Source organism: Trichosurus vulpecula, chromosome 2 (assembly GCF_011100635.1).
Source record: "Trichosurus vulpecula isolate mTriVul1 chromosome 2, mTriVul1.pri, whole genome shotgun sequence".
In the NCBI taxonomy this organism is placed as follows: Eukaryota; Metazoa; Chordata; class Mammalia; order Diprotodontia; family Phalangeridae; genus Trichosurus; species Trichosurus vulpecula.
The window spans coordinates 355,835,987-355,844,204 of NC_050574.1; positions in this window are offsets into that span (position 1 = coordinate 355,835,987).

Consider the following 8,218-nt stretch of genomic DNA (forward strand, 5'->3'; position numbering starts at 1 on the left):
CCAAATTCCAGGGTTCCCAGGTCAAGGAGAAAATACTGCAAGCAGCCAGAAAGAAACAATTTGAGTATTGTGGAAACACAATCAGGATAACACAAGATCTAGCAGCTTCTACATTAAGGGATCGAAAGGCTTGGAATATGATATTCCAGAGGTCAAAAGCGTTAGGATTAAAACCAAGAATCACCTACCCAGCAAAACTGAGTATCATGCTCCAAGGCAAAATATGGATTTTCAATAAAATAGAAGACTTTCAAGTTTTCTCAGTGAAAAGACCAGAGCTGAATAGAAAATATGACTTTCAAACACAAGAATCAGGAGAAGCATGAAAAGGTAAACAAGAAAGATAAATCATAAGGGACTTACTAAAGTGGAACTGGTTTGCTTACATTCCTACATGGAAAGATGATGTATGTAATTCATGAGACCTTTCTCAGTATTAGGGTAGTTGAAGGGGATATACATATATATACACAGAGGGCACAGGGTGAGTTGAATATGAAGTGATGATATCTAAAAAAAAATCAAATTAAGGGATGAGAGAGGAATATATTGAGAGAGGGAGAAAGGGATAAAAGTGGCAAGAAAAAGCAGTTCTGTTGGGAGGGAAGAGGGGACAGGTGAGGAGGAATGAGTGAATCTTGCTCTCAACAGATTTGACTTGAGGAGGGAATAATACATACATAATAATACACACTCAATTGGGTATCTTACCCCCCATGAAAGTAGGGGGAAGGGGATAAAAAAGGGGGACAATAGAAGGGAAGGCAGTTAGAAGGAAGAAGTATCAAAAGCAAACACTTTTGAAAAGGGACAGGGTCAAGAGAGAAAATTGAATAAAGGGGGGACAGGATAGGATGGAGGGAAATATAGTTATTCTTTCACAACATGACTATTTATGGGAGTGTTTTGCATAATCATACATGTTTGGCCTATGCTGAAATGCTTGCCTTCTTAGAGAGAGTGGGGAGGGAAGAGGGGAGAGAATTTGGAATTCATAATTTTAAAAGAAGATGCTCAAAAAAGTTGGTTTTGCCTGCAACTGGGAAATAAGATATACAGGCAATGGGGCATAGAAATCTATCTTGCCCTACAAGAAAGTAAGGGGAAAAGGGATGGGGGAGGGGTAGTGGGGTGACAGAAGGGAGGGCTGCCTGGGGAATGGGGTGATCAGAATATATGCCATCTTGGAGTGGGGGGAGGGTAGAAATGGGGAGAAAATTTCTAACTCAAAATCTTGTGGAAATCGATGCTGAAACTAAAAAATATTAAATAATAAAGTATGGAATTAAAAAAAAAGGAAGAAGAAAAAATTTTGACCTCCAAATATGAGACTCAAGGGACATATAAAAAGGCAAAAAAGAAACAAGAAAAAAAAAACATAAGAAATTCAGTAAGGATAAACTGTTTATATTTCTATATGGCAAGGTAATATCTATAACTCTTAACAACATTATTACTATAAGAACAGCTAGGAGTATATATATACATAGGGTGTGGCTATAAGGTGACTTTGATGATGATGCCCCCCCCCCAAAAAAACCTCATAAATGAGTGAAAAAGAAAATTGAACTGAAAGAAGGAAGGGAGAGTGAAAGGGATAGATTATCCCACATAAGAGAAGCATGAAAAAGCTATTATAATAGAGGGGAAGATGGGGTGGGAGGAGTGGCAGGTAAAGCTTAAACCTTACTCTCATCAAAATTGGTTCAAAGAGGGAATAACATACACACTCAGTTGGATATAGAAATCTATTTTACTATATTAGGAAGTAAAAATGGATGGAGATAATAGAAGGGTGGGGGGGACTGATAAAAGGAAGGTTATTTTGGGGAAGGTGGTGATAAGAAGCAAAACACTTGTGAGGAGAGAAAGGGTTAGGTGACAAAAGAGAGAGGGAGATAAACAAGCAAAAAATAGCATAGAGGGAAATACACAGTTACTTATCATGACTATGTATGTGAATGGGATGAACTCACCCATTAAACAGAAGTAGATAGAAGAATGGATTAAAAACCAAAATTCCACAATATGTTTACAAGAAACACATTTGAAGCAGAGAGACAGACACAGAGTAAAGGTAAGGGGCTAGAGCAGAATCTGTTATACTTCAGCTGAAGTGAGGAAGCATGATCTCAAAGAAAGACAAAGCAAAAGCAAGAATAGATCTAATTAAATGAGATAAGAAAGGAAACTATATCATGCTGAAAGGTACTGTAGACAAAGAAATCATATCAATACTAAACATATATGCACCAAATGGTAGAGCAACATTTTTGAAGGAGAAGTTGAATGAATTACAGGACAAAATAGATAATAAAACTATACTAGTGGGAGACCTCAACTTTACCCCCTCAGATCAAGAGAAATCTAACCAAAAAATAAACAAGAAAAAAGTTAAGGAGGTGAATAAAATTTTGTTGCAAGATAAGAGATGATAGATGTCTGGGGAAAAAACGAATGGGAATAGAAAGAAATATACCTTTTTCTCAGCAGCACATGTCACTTACACAAAAATTAACAGTGTATTAGCACATAAAAACCTTACAACTAAGTGCAGAAAAGCAGAATGTATCCTATTCAGATCATAATGCAATAAAAATTACTTTTAATAATGGAGAAAGGAAAGGAAGATTAAAAATTATTTGGAAATTAAATAACCTAATCCTAAAAACAACCAAGTGAGTCAAAGAATAAATAATAGAAACAATAGATATTTTCATTAAAGAAATAACAATGAAACAACATGTCAAAATTTATGGGATGCAGCCAAAGTGCTACTTGGGGGAAAATTTGATATCTCTAATTGTCTACATCAATAAAAAGCTGAAAAAGCAGATTAATAAATTAGGCATGCAACTAAAAATAACTGGAAAATAATAAATTAAAAATCCACAATTAAACACCAAACTTGAAATCCTGAAAATCAAAGACAATTTTAGTAAAACTGAAAATTATTGAAATAATAAGTAAAACTGGAAGATGGTTTTAAGAAAAGAATAGATAAACCATTGGTTAATTTGATTTTTAAAAAGGAAAGAAGAAAAACAAATTACTACTATCAGAAATGAAAGGGGTGAATTCATCAGCAACATTGAGGAAATTAAGACAATTGTTAGGAGTTATTTTTCTCAATTGTATATCAGCAAATTTGACAATCTAAATTAAATGGATGAATATCTACAAAAATATAAGTTACTCAAATTAACAGAAGAGGAAACAAAATACTTAAGAAATTGAATAAGTCATCAATGAACTTCCTGAGGAAAATATTCCCAGGATCAGATGAATTCATGAGAGAATTCTACCAAACATTTAAAAAACAATTAACCCCAATACTAAACTATTTGAAAAAATAGGTGAAATAGGAATCCTACCAAATTCATTTTGTGACACAAATATGGTGCTGATATCTAAATCAGGAAGAGCCAAAGCAGAAAAAGAAAATTGTGGACCAAATGAGTGATTATTGAGGCAAAAATTTTAAACAAAATGCTAGCAAAGAGTACAACAATATATCACAAAGATCATATACTATGACCAGGTAGGATTTATAACAGGAATGAAAGCTGGGTCAGTATTAGGAAAACCATGAGCATAATTGACCATATCAAAAATAAAACCAACAGAAATCAAATGATTATCTCAATAGATACAGAAAAAGTCTTTGACAAAATACAGTACCCATTCCTATTAAAAATACTAGTGAGCATGGGAATAAATGGAACTTACTTTAAAATGATAAGTAATATTTATCTAAAACCATCAGCAAGCATTATCTGTAATGGGGATAAGCTAGAAGTCTTCCCAATACAATCAGGGGTGGAGCAAGGATGCCCGTTATCACCTCTGTTATTTACTGCCATACCAGAAATGTTAGCTATAGGAAAATGAGAAGAAAAGGAAATTAAAAGAATTAGAATAGTCAATGAGGAAACAAAGCTATCACTCTTTGCAGATGATATGCTATACTTAGAAAATCCTAAAGAATCAACTAAAAAAATGATTTGATATTATTAACAATTTTAGCAAAGTTGCAAGACACAAAATAAACCCACATAAATCAGCAGCATTCTATATATTACCAACAAAATCCAGCAGTAAGAGATAAAAAGAGAAATTCCATTTGAAATAACTGTAAACAATATAAAATACTTGGGAGTCTATCTGTGGAAGAAAAACCCAGGAACACAACTATATATACACAGATGAACAAACATCTAAACAATTGGGAAAATAATAATTGCTCACGGGTAGGCTGAATCAATACAATAAAAATGATCATGTTACCTAATGTATTTATTCAGTGTGTATAAAATCAAAAATTATATAGGGCTAGAAAAAATAATAACAAAATTCATCTGGAAGAACAAAAGCTCAAGGATATCAAGGGAATCAATAAAAAAATGAGAAAGAAGGTTGTCTAGCCATACCAGCTCTCAAACTGTATTATAAAGTGCTAATTATCCAAACAATCTGCTACTGCCTAAGAAATAGAGTGATGGATCAGTGGAATAGATTAGATACAAATTATAGTAAGTGACCATAGTAATCTAGTATATGATAAACCCAAAGATCTGAATTTTTGGAACAAAAACTCATTATTTGACAAAGACTAATAGGAAAACTGGAAAACAGTATGAGAGAAACTAGGTATAGATCAACATATAATACCATATACCAAGATAAGGTCAAAATGGGTATATAATTTATACATAAAAAGCAATATCATAAGCAAATTAAAAGAGCATTGAATAGTTTATCCGTTAGATTTGTGGATAAGGGAAAAATTTAGGACCAAAGAAGATATAGAGAGCATTACAAAATGTAAAAGAGAAGTTTGATTATATAAAATTTAAAAAGTTTTTGCACAAACAAAACCAATGCAACCAAAATAATAAAGAAAGCAGAAAACTGGGGGGGGGAATTTTTTGCAACAAGTATCTCTGACAAAGGCCTCATTTCTCAAATATATAGAGAACTGAGTCAAATTTATAAAAGTACTAGTCATTCCCCAATTGGTCAAAAGATATGAACAGGTAGTTTTTAGACAAAAAAAAATTAAAGGTATCCATAGTCACATGAAAAAAATGCTCAAAATCACTATATTTCAGAAAAATGCAAATTAAAACAACTCTGAGGTATCACCTCACACCTATCAGAGTGGCTAATATGAGAAAAAGGAAAATGTTGGATGTTGGTGGGAATGTAGGAAAACTGGGACACTAATGCATTGTTGGTGGAAATATGAACTGATCCAATTCCAGAGAGCAATTTTGAACTATGGCCAAAGGGTTAGAAACTGTGTACACTTTTGATCCAGCAAAACCACTGCTAGGTCTAGATCCCTAAGACATCCCCTCCCCACCCAAAGAAATTAAAAGGATCTATATATACAAAAATATTTATAGCAGCTCTTTTTTTGTGGTGGCTAAGAACTGGAAATCAAAGTGATTCCCATCAATTGGGGAATGGCTAAGCAAACTGTGGTATAAAATTGTAATGGAATATTATTGGGCTATAAGAAATGACAAGCAGGTCAGTTCAGAAAAAAAGAAACTGAAAAGACTTACATGAACTGATGTGTAGTAAAGTAAACAGAACCAGGAGTATGTTGTACATAGTAATGGCAATATTGTTTGATGAAGAATTGTGGATGAATTAGCTATTCTCAATAATACAATGATCTAAGACAATCCCAAAGTACTAACGATGAAGCATTTTATGACTCTAGATTGAATACAGATTGAAGCATGCTATTTTTCACTTTTTCTTTCATTTTTTTCTTTTATTTGAATCTTCTTGTACAAAGTGACTAAAAGAGAAATGTTTTACCTAATTGCACATGTATAACCTATATCTGATTGCTCAGGGAGAGGAGAAGGGAGGAAGCGAGGATGTGTAGAGTTTGGAACTCAAAACTTTAAAACCTTAAAAAACTGGAAGAAAAAAAAAGACTCGAGTATATTATTCTATAATGGAAGGAAATTACATGTTACCACTGCCAGATAATTGGTGGAGTTGTGTTTGGAGTCTTGAAGGTAGTGAGTTTCTGTTGGTGGGAAAAGAGAAAAAGGTTAACGTTGGAGAAGGACAATGTGGCTGAGAGTAACTAAGAAATAAACTAGGTTGTATGTCCTTGATAAATCCAAGCCACAATCTTCCAGCAAAATATCTTTATAAAATATATGTGAAGGAAGTAGCATGAAAAGTGCTGATACAGAAGCAAGACAGAAGTATAACAAATTAGACAAACTAGAGTTCTGGAAAAGAAAGAATTCAGAGCAAAAGAATTATAGACTAATGGACAGTAGAAAAGAGGAACATTGACAAGCCTGTTCTACCGGTGTTAACAGTTGTTGACATATTTTTCTGATAAAATATGACTTATAGAAAGTGGTGAGTTGATAAATGTTTAAGAATCAATTCCTTCTCCACTATCACCACAACCACCAGTACTACCACCTAGGTGGTACTGTGGATAGATCACTGGGCCTAAAGTCAGACAGACCTGAGTTCAAGTCTGGCCTCAGATACTTACTAGTCATGTGACCCTGGGCAAGTAACTTAACCCTATTTGCTTCAGGTATCTCATCTATAAAATGAACTGGAAAAGAAAATATCAAACCACTCTAGTGTCTTTGCCAAGAAAACCTCAGATGGGGTCATGAAGAATTAAACCCAACTAAAATGAATGAACAACTGCTTTCACCCCCCAAAAGTATGTCAAACACTTTTAAGTTTAATCTTTATCACTAACACTTTCTCCATCACTTTCTTAAGTCTAAACAATCAATAATACAGTCAATCATCTCTTAATTTGTAGTGCTTGCTAATTTCTAAAGCGTGGTTACACTGGTCACACTGAAAATTTGAAAATCAGCTCTTGGGAGCTAGATTGAGGTGGCTCCAGGAAGTTGCTGCTTAGAGACATAGGTATCTCTAAGTGTTCAATAAAAACCAGTCATTTTAGGAAAAAAACTCAGGATTTGAAGTTTGAAAATTAGATGCCTGTTAATGTCCCATGTGAGGTAAAATTAAAGAAAATTGAGGGGATTAGGTGAGCAAGTGGTTACTTGTGGGAATTGAGTGAACCATCCTTACTACATCTTGTGACTCAATTCTGGAGCTAGCTCAGTTCCATTTCTATTCAGTTATGGATCTAGTCCGAATTCTGTCTTGTGAGAAAAGTTTATTCCATTGTGCAAATTAGGAGAAAACCTTGTTATATTGTTGGAACCTAGCCCTTTGTGGCTGGGAAGCTGAACTGACTCCACCTGCTGCTTAGTGACCCTTAACTAAGGACGTAGGTCATGCTGACCAAAAACCCAGTCAGACCCAAAAGATTGACGCAAGGAACTTTCTCATAATTGTATATCTCAAGTAGCCCATATGTCTTATCTGAAAACTGGCCCTGTACTATTCAACCAATAATCGTTCCCATGGTCTTTTAATTATTTACAGATACTTCGGGCAAGTGCAGCCCTCTTTTTCTGAATTCGCGGAATTACACCTGTTTACTCTTCCCCTCCCAACTTGGAAAGTCCCTAATCTTTCATCTAATTAGAGGGCAGATCACCTAATGCTGTATTGCTTCCTTTTAATTAACTGGCCTTATTGTTTTTAATGTATAAAAATCTGTCTCCCTCTGTATTCAGGGTCCAAGCCTCAGCTGAGGAGATCTGGTCCCAGTTTGTTAGGCAATTGGCCTGCATTGATTAATAAATCAATATGCTTGGAAGATTGAACTTTTATTACCTCAGTCATTTCATCTTTTACCCGCTACACAAATGGACACATTACTATTGTAAATTAAAAGAATTTCCACTTCACATTCAGTAATTTGAAGTGATTGCTTTTTTAACAATACAACAAAACAAAACAAAAAAAGAAAGCCATCTCAAACTTCTAACCTTAAAATCTAGAACGTTAATTCATCATCTCTATAAGTAAAACTAGAATATATGTGTGTCTTTGTTATGGAGATTGTATATTAGCTACTCTATCCTCAGCTGCAACCTTATCCTAAATGTAATGAAAGAAACTTAAAACTCTATGATCAGTTCTCCATGGTCAAAACAAAATCAACTAAAGCAATTATCTGGTTAATTAAGTATAAGGTATGTAAGAAAGTCTGTCATTTTATAAAAAATAAATATCTAATAATTGCATGCTTTCCTACTAAGTTATTATTCTGCAAAATAGCTTATGAAAAAGAAAA